Source organism: Sturnus vulgaris, chromosome Z (genome assembly GCF_052056855.1).
Source record: "Sturnus vulgaris isolate bStuVul1 chromosome Z, bStuVul1.hap1, whole genome shotgun sequence".
Taxonomy (NCBI): Eukaryota; Metazoa; Chordata; class Aves; order Passeriformes; family Sturnidae; genus Sturnus; species Sturnus vulgaris.
This window is the reverse complement of record NC_142283.1, coordinates 46,450,012-46,465,415: the sequence shown is the minus strand read 5'-3', so window position 1 is coordinate 46,465,415 and position 15,404 is coordinate 46,450,012. Positions and strand designations below refer to the sequence as shown.

The window sequence follows — 15,404 nt, the reverse complement described above, 5'->3', positions numbered from 1 at the left end:
TTTAGTTAGATGTTACTACCTCTACTGAAACACCCTAGTATTAGTCCCCCCACAATGATTTTATTGTAACCCCTAATCCTGTATTCACTTCCCTATCCCTAGAGAAAACAAAAAAAAAAAAGAGCGGGGGGAAGGGACAAAGGAAGGAGATGAAGAAGAAAACCCTAACCCTCTCTCCCCCCATCATAAAAATAACTGACTTTACTTATATTCCCTATCAGAAGGCCCATCCTTGTCCAAAGATGAAAAATTTCTCCGTTGATCCTGTCCTCACTGCTGCCTGGATCCTCTTCCCTGTGCTGCATGCCTTCAGCTGGATCAGTCCCCAACCCAAACACAATGTTTGGGTGACTTTAGCAAAGATATTAAAACAAGATAACATGTGCCTGTCTATGGGCAACCTTGACAACCCACTTTCCACATGTCTGGTAGGAATTTCCTTTGTAGCAGACGAATGGCCCGTCCAGAACTCAGAGCTCCTCCGCACCACTGGTAAGAGACCAAATCCAGTTGACACTTGGGACCGTTGGATAAAAATACTGCCAAATGCCCCTGAGGAACCCCAAGAATTAGATTTGCTGGGGTCCAAAGCAACATACTGTGTCAAATTTTACTACAAAAGTCCAAAGCAAAATTGGCCTGGATTGAGGCAAATTCGAAACACATACAGAAAAGACATATCACCCATCAACAAAGCCTACAGTTATCCAGATTGGTGCAATTACACCACTCATGCTCTCTCTGAATCCTCCATCCACCCCAAAACATTACCCCGTGGAGTGTTTCTTATCTGTGGTGATCGGGTTTGGGCTGGAATCCCCTCTCCCCTTCAGGGGGGACCCTGTAGCCTTGGTAAGCTTTCTACCTTCACCCCCAACATTACCTTATTACATAATTGGAAAAAGGAGAGTGAATCAAAACACGAAAAAAGATCTTACACTGAATTTGATAAAAGTTGTGACCCTAAATTGTACAACTGGAACAAACCCACAAGAGCTGCTGTCTCCCTGTTCTTACTATAGGTGGCTGCAGCAAAAGCCCTCAGTGAAATTACTCATTTAGGGTGTCAGCTCAGTAAGCAAGCCAATGTTACATCTGCTGCTTTGAGTGATCTTTTAAAGGATGAAGAAAACATGAGACATGCATCCCTGCAAAACCAAGCTGCAATCGACTTCCTGCTACTCACCCATGGACATGGCTGTGAAGACTTTGAGGGGATGTGCTGCATCAATCTCTCCTCACGTTCAACATCCATCCAAGCAAACATCCAGAAGCTGAAGGACTTCGTGAAGGATTTGAAAGTAGAAACCACTCCAGACTGGCTCAACCACCTTTTTGGACAATGGGGACTGATGGGGTGGGCCACATCTCTGGTCAAGGGACTTTAATGGATTTTAATCGTAGTTGTCATTGTGTTAGTTATGTTTGCATGCTTTGTTCAACGTTTTAAGAAAATTGCTGAAAGTGTCTTTTTAGTAAATACAGAGAGAGGAGTTATGGAGGGAGCAGAAAACACAGAAGAAAGTTTCCCTGCATCCTCAGAACAAGCTCCTTGGAAAACCATAGCTTAGAGATAAGAAATGGCTTGTGAAATGACGAATACAAAAGGAATTTAGCTTCCTCCCCCTTAGAAGACCCTCTTATCTATCTTCAATATTAGTGGTTAATTTTCTTTTAGCATCCATATACCAGCTTTGAATGTAAATCCCTCAGAGATTGGTTAGAAAGTAGGATTCCCTTGGTAATTGATGCAAACCATAAAACCCTCAAAAGATATAAAAATCCCTGTAAAACAGTAACTGTGGGTACATGCTAGATAGGATGCCTTTATAGAATAAACTATGGATTTGTGCCTTTCTACATATGCTGGTTTCTTTTCCCCGCTGGTCTAAGAGCTCACTGCAAGCCAAAATTCTATCTGGGCAAAGCTCGGGAATGTGCTCCATCACTGAGGGCTGCAGAAGCAGTCTCAGGGATCCCAAAGGGACCCCAAAAACCCCAACCAGTGACACCAAAGCATCTCGTTCTTCATGCACTCCTCCTGTCCACAACACCAGGTGCTAAACTTTGTTATTAATTCTTTCCCTTGGGAAAACTCAAACTGCTGTTTTCCCTGACTCTCACCAGCATCCACACCCTGGCAGGCAGGAGGGCCAACCCTCTCCTGGGAGCATCAGGCACAGCATCACAGTCAGGGAAGGGAGGGGATTTGTCCTGCTCTGCTCTGAGCTGGGGCAGCCTCACCTCCAGTGCTGGGGGCTGGTTTGGGTGCCAAAACACATGAAACATATTAAACTTTATAAAGCATCTAAAAGAGAGCTATGAAGATGGTGAAGTGCCTTGAGGAAAGCAGTATGAGGAGCAGCTGAGGTCACTTGGCCTATTCTACCTTCAGGAGACTAAGGGGAGCCCTCATTGCAAGTCTGCAACTTTGTCTTTACTCTTGTACCCTTTTACTCTTTTACCCTTTTACCCTTTTGCTCTTCTCTTTTTTCTTATGATTAGTGCCAGAATCTGAGGGAATGGCTTGAAGCTGTGTTGGAGAAGGTTTAGGTTGGGTATCAGGAAAAGGTTCTTTCCCCAGAGGGTAGGTGGGCGCTGGAACAAGTTCCCCAAATAATTGGTCACAGCACCAGCTTGACACAGTTCAAGAAACATTTGGACAGTGCTCTGAGGCACTAGGTGTGACTCTTGGGGTGTCCTGCACAGGGCCAGGACACAATTATACTGATGGCTCCTTTCCATCTCAGAATATTTTGTGGTTCCATGATTCTATATCACAATAATTTTTAAATTTCATTAATTTTTGATGGCAATTATGTCTTTAAAAAGTTACTTAAAAGTTAAAAGATTAAATAAAAACAAACCCAAGGACCTCCACAACCACCAGCACCACCAGAAGAAATCCAAAACCCCACCTCTCCACACCAGAAAATCTAGCTAGAATTTGAAAGAAATTTTTAAATAGGCAGCATCTAAACACTTCGTATCCATAAGTAGCATTGTATTTGTCAAAATAACTCCTCTACATCATATCTTCCCAGGAGTCCTGGGAGCAGAGCTTTCCAAACTTAAAATGGAATGAAATGAAGACACTCACGCATTTTTCACGGTTAATATTCTCTGCATTAGTTAATCAGCTATGAAGACAGGAGAGAATCTGGAAACCAGATTTGAAATCAAAAACCATCTTCACTATCTAAAGAAGTAAAAACTACATTCACAAAAGACATCTTCTTTCTCTTAGAATAAAAGAGCAGGTCTGACAAAATATGAAGTATTTCCTTAAGGGATCTTACCTCTGCTACAAACATCATCAAGGAAACACCACCTATTTCTGTGATATGAGAAACCAACCACAAAGTTCAAACATCAGCCTTTTGCGTGTGGATTTGGCACAATCCTAAGAGAAGGTGTAGAGTATCTGGACAAGTCCTGTGATACAGGGGACAAAGACAAAAATCCAAGTTACTCTCAAGACAAAATGCAGATCAGCAGAACTCCATATTAACACACTTTGAGCTCTATCAAAAGATCATTTTAAGGATCAATCTAAACACTAATCTATCAACACTTGCTCAAAATTACAGAAAAACATTCATGCGCCATATTACAGACATAGATACATTAATAGAGTGAGCACTCAATCAAGATGAAAGTTTTCCAGGAACACTTCTTTTTTTGTTCACTCAGCTTTATGAAACTTTAGACTCCTGACTGAAATGACTTTAAAACAAAAGAAAAATCCACCATGCATTACTCATTATTTACCTCCGAACCACAAGTAGTCTTCTACTCTTTATGATCCAGTGATATACACTACTCAAATACATAATTTGCAAACTGTTCTTCTAAAGTATTTGCTGAGACTATCCTTCATTATTTGGATCTTATATTAGCATTTTGGGCTGCTGAACACAGGGAGGATAATTTACTGTTTGCATAGTTCTGTTTACTTTTACTTACAAATGAATAATATCAGTGAGCATAAATATCTGATAGTGAGTTCAAAGAAGACAGGGTTAAACTCCTCTAGTGTTGTCCAATGAAAGGACAGAAGGCATCATCTCTAACGAAGCTTTATACAGCTTCTAGATGAAGCAGCTCCTTTTTATTTGCCTACTAGATTCTGTCTTTCCATTTAATTTCTTGTATCTTTTACTAAAATCACACTGAGATTCTGGTATTTCTTGTTCAAAAAGCTACAGAATTAAGCTTGGCCTAAAACTGCAAGTATTATTTGTATATTCTGCTTTGTGTTCAAACAGCTACCCTGTTCAACAAAACAATTTGTCCAGTTGTGCACAATATACACTGCTGCATGTAGCTGGAGAAAGTGTGTTTTACAGTTACTTCAGTAAGAAAAAAATACAAACAAACAAATAAACAAACAAAAAATATATAATACACATATAAATAGATATTTTAAAATATATTTTTATATAATATATATTATATATATTAATAGATGTTAATATATTTATATATATATATAATTTATTATTATATGGAAAGAATATATATATATATATATTTATATATATTAAACTCTTTTATCTTAGCAGCTTTTTTTGTACTATGTTTTTCAAAGCAAACTGAACGGTTCCAATGCCCACCTCTATTCCTGACAAAAACAGTAAATGAATATAGAAAATAATCTGCAGCGTTTTCAGTTAAAGCAGAGCAACATTGTACAGCATGTGATATCCTAAAAACAAACAGAAGAGAAAGAGAAAACAGTAATAATGTAATATATATTATATATAATATTTGTAACGACAAACTACAACATTTATAATATTTAAATTGCAAAAAGGTAGAGCAATGTGCTGAAGAAAAGCAAATAGGAGTAAAAGTTACAATATTTTAAGGCATCAGCAGCACAAATTAAGAACCCCTCCAGTGCAATGTTTTAACAGACAATTCTCGTTTCTTGTAAATATTCACAACACAATCCAACAGACATCAGTGTAGGTGGCTAGAGCAGTCAGACAGACTTCTACATGGTTGACAGGCAAAAACAATTGCAAAACAGATATATTGACACTGAGGGTGGATCAGTATTTTTTTTTTCAAATCAGTTTTGCCTTAAAAAAGTTTTGTAATCCAGTAGTGAGAGAAGCCAGTTTAAACTTAGCTCCTGATCTACAGTTCTGTTCAGTCTTCCTGACAACTTTCTGTTTGAAGCCTGGTTGGTTATTTGGTGAGGTACATCCTTGGTGTTATAAATGAGTTCATGTTTGGGGGCAAAGTTAAGGATAATTAATTAATTAAAATTGTTGATTGATATTGTTAATTGATATCGTTAATTGATATTGTTGATTAATATTGATTAATCTCGTTAATTAATAACATTAATATCGTTAATTAATAGCTTTATAAATGGGTTGGTGTTTGGGAGTGGAGTTGGGCCTGTCGAGTGCTGCAATAATGTTATTTAATGTTATATCGTTGATCAGGTGTGTTGTAGGTTAATTGCTAAAAGTTATAAGTTGTTAGTCAATTGTTATAAACAATCGGGAAGGACCTAAGATGGCCGCGGGCGACGGGTGCTTGGAACTTTCCAGAATATTATGTCACGGTGCGAAGTCAACGGCTGGGACTTCGATTGGACTATGTGCCAGCCAATGGGAACAGCTACTCAGGAAATGATTGGTCCCGATTGTGCCTCCCTAAGAACCAATCGGCGACTGACAAAGGAACCAACCAGAAGGAGAATCAAGAAACGCAGCAGTCCGGGAAGACCAAGGGGTATAAAGACCCCCGACCATTCAGCCTCCTGGTCTTTCCGAGAAACTTGGAATGCGAGGGAACATTCTGTGCAGTGGGCACAGTTGTTTCTGTTTGCAGTTTTTCCTGTCTGGGCTGCCGAGCGGGGCTTGAGTTTATCTTGGGCTTTCGCCTCTGATGCTTTTTAAATAAAGCCAAGCTGACTTTCCTATGTTATAAATGAGAGACAAAAGTCTCGCTATTCAGCAAAAATTTTAGATTGCTGTGTTTGATATAGAAAGAGCAAGCAGTGCGCTGGGGAACGTGAGGGGTCACCACCCACTCCATGCTCCACTGAACCTCGGTTTGCAGCCTCTTCTTATACTGTGGTTTCTCATTGTAGTCAACAATTTTTTTGATTTTCCTTGTCACAAGCAGTGGTGGTTGAATCAACATCCTTACACAAAGCCTTTGGGCGATAATCAGTCACAGATAGCCATCTGGTCCTTGTAGATAACCACCAGAGAAGTTCTGGGAGTCTGGTCCTTGAGACAGGCAGTATTGATCAGACAAAGGCAGGAAGGGCTTTTTGGGAAGTCTGATTTTGCAAGCTGGTAGCCGATACAATTCATTTGGAAAACATAATATAATGTAACATAATACAACATAATATAACAAGGTGATTTAAACAGAATTATTTTATCATATAATTTCCATTATCTAGTGTCCATGTTTCACTTCAGAGTTTAGTATTCTGGTTTATACAAACCCCGAGGCTTTTGTGATTAGCACGAATCTTTTATCAATTATCACACCTAGAAAGTCTGAGTGGCGTTTATTTCACTTGGTGACACCACTCAGTGCACTCACTGGCCCGTCTGGAGCTGGTTTCAACATAGAAGCAGCTTTGGCTCCTGAGGCCTTTTGCATCAAGCTGTGGGAGCACAAGCAGCTGCCACAGAAAAGCAAAGCTGTCCTGGGTGAGGCTGCTTCCCCCTAGTTTAAGATCTTGGGTTAGTTAGTTTCAAGTATCTGGTTTTCTTTCAGCCACTGCTGTGGGTGGGATTAGTTTCCACCCCCAGCCTGTTCCAGAGCAGCAGGAATTCTATTGGATGTGTGTTCGGCATCTCTGCAGGGCTTTATAGCCGTGGTTAGAAAGGCTTAAGGCTGTCAGCTTCATCTGCACCGGAGGCCTCGCTGACATCCCTCCCAGAGGAACACCAGAGGAACAGAACTCATGGAAAAACGTGTGTTTGATGTAGGGTGTGGGAGCGCAGCAGGGAAGCTCTGCAGGGCGGCCCCGGCCTACCCACACCGACCCTGGGCCTCAGCGCAGCCATCCGTGACCCACAGCGTCCTCACAGGGCCCTGCACTTCGGGCTGGCCTTTGGCTCCTCCGAAGGAAAACCACCTGGCACCAGGGAAGTGAAGGGGAAGGGGGCAATGGGGAGATGCCTGTCACAGCAGAACTCTGGCTCCCTCGAGCTGTCTGGAAGCTGTGAAAGGCAGGGGATATGCCGGCCATCGGTGTTTGCCAGTTTTCATTTTGAACGGCTATTTTGGACTTACCTGTATTTCATCCCTTACTGATACAGTTGAATCTAGCACTGGGCCTACTTTTGTGTGTTTTGTAAGGCATACAATCTGGGAATTTTGCTCACACTCAGGTCTCCCCTGCAGCAAAGCGTTGCTTACTGCAGTGCAGTGACAGGGGCTGCCTCAGATATCCTGCAACTGGGCCTTGCAAAAGGCTGTTTGATGTTCCTTGATACAGAAATCACTGATTGAGAGCAATTGTTATTGTCTCCGTTGAGGACATGGAACTGCAAGCAAGCTGCTTAATGACTGTAGCCACAGAGACCTGCATAGATACTTGTGCTTAAATTGTAAATATACCTCTGTACTGAGGGTAGTTGAGGTGGGAACTCCTTGAGGCTGAAGATCCCATGGCTTCAGTAACTTTTTTCAGGTTCAGCCCCTTCTATTCTTAGGCTAGAATCAACTCCTAAGCTGTTTAAGGACGCACTTGCTAATGTAGCAGTATGTCCCAGAGTTCTGAGACTCATTTACACGTTTGCACACAGTGAAGAATAGTCTTTATGACCTTCTAAATGTACTGAAGTTCTGTAAAATAAAAACAGAATTTAAAAATCTCTTTTCAAGGTTATTTCAGGTGCTTTTTATTTTTCTTTCTCTTGTTGTGTTGGGGAGGAACATTTACTGCATAAAAGCGAGATACTTTGTAATAATACTGTATGCATTAAAAATTAAACTGTTATAGTTTTTTTTTCCCTCAACTTTTCTCCATGCACGTGTTCAAAGTTTCCTCAGAGATCACTACTTTACTTTGCTATCTTCCTATCATGTTTTGCTCTAGTAGTTTGTTCTAAAGAAAACAAACCTCCTAATGATAATTCAAATTTTGAACTTCCAGAGTTTTAAACACTTTCAATAACAAGGAACAAGCTTTTGATTTGTGCAACACAAATAGGTGAAACCATTAGAAAATAGAAATATGAACAAGTATTTAAACAAGCATAAGGTGATTTTTTCCCCATAGGTATTTGTCTTTATATCCTGAATATAAAATATTTTTTAAAATCTAAGCTTAGTATTTCTAGGTCTATGGAAAACAATTGTCTCCAACTTTGCAAAGCAAATATGCAGGAATAAGTAATTATATAACAGCTGATTCAAAATTTAAAAGTGAAATATTTTTCTAGTTTTTATTCATAGTAACTTTTTAGAACATAAGGATATGGCAGGTTTCAAAGGAGTCAGGATCTCTGAGTTTGCTGATCATGGAGTTTCATACAAATGTGGCCATTCTCTGAATGATGTTACTCATGGCTACTGCAAGTAAATATTTGCCTTGTTTGATAGCATTCGATGATCCATACATACAGTTTGAGGTAAGTGTCAGAATTAGGGTTTTTTGTTGGAGCAACAGAAAGATGTACACAACAGTACAATTCCCACTATGCTAGTGACTTTGAAAATTTACATCATATCTCTGTTCCCACATTAGGGTTGGCTCTCCAAGGAAAGAAATCAAGGTGTATATTTATTTTTCCTGTATGTCTTTATGAACTTTATTCATAACATCTTTCAACAGGCTGAAGAACTCTCGTAGAATCATAGAACTGTGATTGAAACTGGTGGAAAAGACCTCTAATGGAACTGAGTCCAGCCAGTTAACTCAGCACTTCCATGCTCACCACTAAAACAGATCCCTAAATGTCATATCCACACACTTTTTTAACACTTTCAAGCAATATTTTCCAACATATCACACTATGGCTCATATATTTCTTCATCTAAGAACAAGTCAGTATAAGTGGGCAATTGTCTAGGCAATTTAGTTTTGGAACAAACATCTATGTGATGTGCTTAAGCTTTCTTCCAATCATTAATGGTCTTTTTTTTTCCAGCTTTCTTACTACTTTTTTCAGTAAGTTTGTGTTATTTACAGTTTGGTTATTCTGTAGCTGAGTAATAGAATTGTGCAGACTACAAGGCTGTCAGTATTTTCTGCTGAGCTCCTGTGGGGTTTGTCAAGTCAAAATTCTGCTACATCTCTCTTGATGCATGACATGGTTTAACCCCAGCCAGAAGCCAAGCCCCATACAGCCAGTCACCCACTCCCCTACCAGCAGGACTGGGAGAAAATTGGGAGGGTAAAAGTTGGAAAATTCACAGATTGAGATAAAAGCAATTTAACAGGGAAAGTGAAAGCTGTGCACACAAGCAAAGCAAAACAAAGAATTAATTCACTGCTTCCCATGGGCAGGCCGGTGTTCAGCCATCTCCAGGAGAGTAGGACCCCATCACACGTAATGGTGACTTGGGAAAACAAATGCCATCACCCCAAATGTCCCTCCCTTCCTCCTTCTTCCCCCCACGTTATACACTGAGCATGATGGCAAGTGGTCTGGAATATCCCTTTGGTCATTTTGGGCCACCTGTCCCTGATGTGTCTCCTCCCAGCCTCCCATACACTTCGCATCTTCTCCCCAGTGTGGCAGTACACAAAGCAGAAAAGGCCTTGGCTGTGTGTAAATCCTGCTCAGCCAATAACAAAAATATCTCTGCATTATCGACCCTCTGTTCAGCACAAATCCAATAAACATCCCCATACCAGCTCTTGTGAAGAGAATTAATTGTACCCCAACCAAAACCACCACAGTGCAGCTGAAGAGAAATACAGCCAAAATACCTGTCAGCCTGTGGTATTTCCTAGACCAGATATGAGCATCAAGCTCATTTCCTTTTAACTCCTCTGGCTGATCCACCATTAATGAGTCATGCCCATTCCCAGAGATTCAGGCGTATGAGTTCACAACAGTCTTGATAAGGCTGCCAAAAACAAAGGAGTATGTAAATGCTCCTTTGGTGTCAGTACAATTTTTCTTGAGAGTTAATTACAATACAAATATTATTGTATCATCAGGAGTGAAAATTTTGCCCTCTTCTAAAAAGAAAAAGTTATGGTTTTCTAGGAGTAGGTTTGAAATTTTAAAAAATCTGGTATGATTTTAAAATCCTTATAACTCAAACATCTCACTGTCTCACATGCCCATATTGCTGAAAACTAGCTCAGAAGGTGTGCTTACATGCAGTTGGGAAAAGTTGTAAATCACCCCTTTTTGTTAAGCTGGTTGGTAGTTACGTTTGGCATCAGGGAGGATAGTCAGAAGTAATTCTCAGTGAGTATCTTCTAACAAAATCATAAAACAGCTACAGATAGTTCCCTCCTTCTTCTGCTTGCATATTTTTATTCTTCAAGGGCAGAGGCATACGCAATAATTTACTGCTCTCTTCTGCTTGTCAGTTTTCATTGTTGTTATGATTCCTTGAGGATGAACATAATCTTTAAATCAGGAGGATACCAACCAAGAAGACCATGAAATAGTGCTCTATAGCAACCAGGAAGTGATGTTTTGAGTAGATCTAGAAAACAGAAGGAAATGTTTATATGTTTCATAGGCTTGTATTTTATGGTGTGCTGTACATGGAAGTAGTTGGTTGAGTAAAAAAGGTATAATTGGTTGAGTATAGGAGTGGGACAGAAGATATTTTAGAAAAAGCATGAGCAAAATTGTATTAATGTAGGTTCAATGTGGAAGTAACCAGTTTTTCTATTTTTAAATGTTTGCTTGGGGCTTTTATGATTGCTCACAGTGGCTTTATGGGTCCTGTTGATATGAAGAGGGGACTTAAAGGCAGAATACTTGATACCAATAACATTTTAGCTTTACTCCTAAATTGCTTATACACTTCCTCAACTATTTCTAGCTATGTATATTTTCATACCTACTATGGGTGAGAGTAGTGGTAGAAGACCAATAAGAAATCCTGCTGTCATTCACTCAAGAAGTATTGAAAAATGAGAAATCTCTTATTTTTTTCTGAGCATGGAGCATGGTCATTGTAACCTGTGAAAAACAGATGCAGATTTTTATTTGGCAGTCTTCTGTCCCTTTTCTTAGGAACTAAGAGGTGTATAGGACACAGACGTTCAAACAGAAACAGACTTCAAATGTTATGCATATTCCAAATCTGGGAGATTAAAATAAACTTAATTTTGCTTTAACACCACGTGTGGCTTTCTCTTGAGGGCGATGGATTTAGTTCTTATTTGTTTTGTTATTCTATTGCTTTGCTATTTTAAGCTTTGATAAAGCTTTAATTCGACTGACTTTTTTATTTTCTTTCGCACTTTGTGTACTTTGTGCATGTCATTGCTCAGTAACTCACAGTAGCTAAACTCCTTAAAAGGAGTAGACTCCGAGAAACTTTGTTACTGGCCCAAACTAGTTTGAAAAGTTCAATAACCCCAAATACTGGTGCAGTGAAAAACTATCCCAGATTCAACCACCTTCCAAGTGCACACTGTTTAACATACTCTGACCCTTCAACAGAAATGCCTGGGTTAAAGGATATGAATTAAAGTTGCACTTAGAATGTAAATAGTGAATTGTATAAAAATCACAAACCAGTCTAATTCTCAAAAGGCAAAACCTGTCCTTGCAGTGGGAATACTTTGAAAACAACCAACAGCAGCCCAAGTTTCTTTCTGCCAGATGTCTGAGACTTATCATGGCCAGATTTTGCTGATTCAAATTGCATGGTACGCTAATCTCATCTGGCAATGTGAAATTATTCACTATCCCAATACAGCAAACAAACAAGAAATTATGAGAGCAAAATAAAGCTGCTGGTGTACGTTATCTCCTTAGAGAAGTAAAAAAGATGAGCAAATGAAGAACCATTTTTCATATTATCATTCATGTAAGTAAGAGGGATAAACCCGGGACTTCTCATAAATCCTAAAGATTTGATCACATAGCAAAATTTTCTCAAGTAAATCCATATTTGCATGCTGATGTTAAGATTTATTAATGTTTTGTTTTGTAAAGATTTCTTGTGTGGTGGAATAATTATTGCACATTAATTATAAGTCTGCAATCCTGAGGTATGAGGAAAGAATTCTCATATTTTTATTATTAAAACCACCAATTAAGATTAATGTTACACAAATGATTCTGTATCTGCAGAGAGCTTAAATCCACCATCTCCTGTTAGAGCGATGCCCCAGCAGCAGTCTTCTCTGAGGTTTAAGTATTTTATAATGATGGTAAAAATATATTAAGTAACAGCAGGTTCAGAGGGTTTTAGAAACATATTGGATTAAATATTGTATGGGAAATAATACACATTTCTACTGCAGGGAAATACAATGAAGTTTTGCACTTTTTTTAAAGTAGTCTAAACTTTACCAAAAATAAACCAAATATAACTGCATTGCCTCCCACAAAAGTCTATTTGGATGCACTGGTTTTTTTCCCTGTTCACCATTGACTGTACATAGAAGGCAGGAGAGAAATTCCGCTGAATCACATCATAAATATGACAGAGCTGGAGCAGGGAATCTTGAGTATAATCACTGTTGTTCAGTTTATCACACAGCAGTCAGTAACAGGCAAATATTTTTGAAAATTGATCAAAGTGTTTACTTGTGCTCACTGTTGGCAATGTTTAATTAGTTAAACTACATCTCTTGTAGCACAGCAGCACTGTTGTTCCACTCTTCTGGTGTTTCTTTTGGAGTTCCCAATTTATTAAAATTTTACATTAAATGAAACAAGAAGTTTTTGAAATTTTTGGCTGCAGGTTATCTGGGCTTGTTTTAATTTCTACTCAATATTTTTCATGATTATCCTTAGTGACTAACGGATTAGAAAGTATTTAATCATACTCACTTGACAGCACCTTGCTATGTTCCCTCCAAACACAGGCATCTGGTATGCCTGCTTCCTAATTTCTTCATACTTATGTTTTACCATTTGGGCAAAACCAAGTAGGACCTATGACCTATTGCTAATATTATTCTAATGTTCTTAGAAGTATCTGTCTTTTTAGTGCTCCTTCATCCTTTGGTATTTAAACTTCTCTTTAGCAGGTTTTGTACTCCTTACCTTCCTTTGAATTCTGATGATTTATGACTAGATTTTTTTTTCTGTGTGTTGTATTGCCTCTCACTTCCCTTTGCTACTGAGTAAAAATCAAAATACAGCAGTATCTGTCTTATTACTGAATCTTCATTATTAATCTAGTAAATCTTCTAACAGTTGTGGTCTTTCTTTGCAGAACTCTGTGCTTTTTATTCCACACCTCACTTAAAATTTTCCCAAGCTATTGCAAACTGGAATTTCAAAGTATCAGGTACATAGACTACTTCCAGGAACTCTCCTTTCTCGCCGGTAATAAATACCAGGTATCGGGATTGTTCCGTCTGAAGAAGAAGAGGCTCAGGGGAGACCTTACTGCTCTCTGCAACTGCCTGACAGACGGCTGTAGTGAGGTGGGGTCAGTCTCTCACATAAGCAACAGGAAAAGAGGAAATGATCTCAAGTTTTGCCATGGGAGATTGAGACCGAATATTGGAAAAACTTCTTCACTGTAAGGGTTGTCAGGCAGTGGAACACACTGCACCATGAAGTGGCTGAGTCACCATCCCTGGAGAAATTTAAAAAACATGTTGCAGTTAGGGACATGAGTTAGTGGTGAACCTGGCAGTTGGACTCACTGGTTGGTCTTGATGATCTTAAGGGTTTTTCCAACCGAAATGATCCAGATTCCAAATTGTATGAACTTTCTGAAGAGATACATACATAAATGTACACACAAGCATGCATACGTACATGTATGCACATAGGTGCATAGATAGGTAGTTGATACTGTCTACTGTGCAGACATGGCTAATTAACCGTGGCTAAATGACCCCAGCTTATTGCAAGGAGAGTGACAATTCCCATCTGGAGAAATAAAGGACACTCCTGGACTGATGAAAGGATGCTGACGATGAGATGACCCCAGCAGCTGCAACACCTCTGCCAGGCTACGAGGGCGGTCGGGGCGAAGAGCCCGACTCCCATCGATGTCCAGCGTCCCCGGGGACCCCCGCCCACCCACCGGGATATCCGGCCAGCCGCGCACCCCAGGGGCAGCTCGGCCTTTCCTCCTCAGCCTGGCACGAGCCCGAGATAGGAAGCTTCTGGCCCACTTTCTCTTGCCTCCCGTTCCCCCGGGGAGAGCGCAAGGAGGCAGAGCCAGGAGAGACGCCTGGCTCTCACAAGGTACTTCTGTACTTCTGGTCTCTTGACCACAGCATTCCTCATTATCATTACAGTTTGTGAAACCTAATCCCCTTCACCCAGCAACAAAACCATAGCTGTACTTTGACATAAAATATCAAGAAAGTCAGGCTCTTGTAGAAAACACCTTTAAAATAAACTTGTTTAATTTAACGCAAAAAAAAAAAATCAAACAAAATACAACTTGTAGTTTTCATTAACAACTATGAAATTACAATGGTTTTACAACAACTTTTTGAAAATTCTTTACATTGGCAAGCATTATCTGTAAGACTATGGCACTCTCAGACATCACAAAATGCCTGGATATGCTTGATATGCCAAAAGAAATGCGCATGTACAAATAGAAAAATGTACTTAAAAGCGTTTGCACCTGTCTCTGACAAAAGATGTAAAATTGTATAGCCTGCCATTGGCATAGTGTTGAATTCTTTATGTCATTATTTATATACACCATTTTCCAAATGTCACAGCTCCTGAATTTACTGCTAGGTAGTATATGCACATATATCTTGTGTTTTCTTTAATGACAGCCTTGAAGTCTTGGCAAAAAGCCTCAGACTTAACCATTTTTATTTTCAAAGGAATTTTTATTAAGTGGTATGAGGTATGCCACACTGCTGTTTTCCCAGTGTATTTTTGGCCTAAGCATAATAGTTTTCTGCAATAAGAAAGTCCCCTCCTGCAGCAGTAACTTTGGTCTGTGGATGCTTCATGTTCCAGTGTCTTGCCTGTTCTCACCATAGGTCTCAGTTAATGGCCATCTATCATTACCTACTTCTTCTCTTGCCACTTGAGAAAGGCATCTTCTTAGAGAACATGCATATTTCATACTATATATGGAATCCTGCCTGACATTACAGGCTTAATGTAATTACAGGCTAGACATCAACAGCCAGCAGTCATACTTGTAAACCTACTGGGCACTTGAGGGCTCAAACAACATGGCTGAAAACTGTTGTCTGGAATGTGTATGTAGGCTGTCATAAGATTTCCCAGCTCCTTCAGGAAGTTTTATTTGTTGCTGGGATTGGTTTT

General features: G+C 39.5%; 1 pseudogene; it reads left to right on the top strand.

The window, feature by feature from the left end:
- Positions 1–242: 242 nt before the first annotated feature.
- On the top strand, positions 243–7,299 carry LOC148219830 (uncharacterized; annotated as a pseudogene).
- The last annotated feature ends 8,105 nt before the right edge of the window (positions 7,300–15,404 follow it).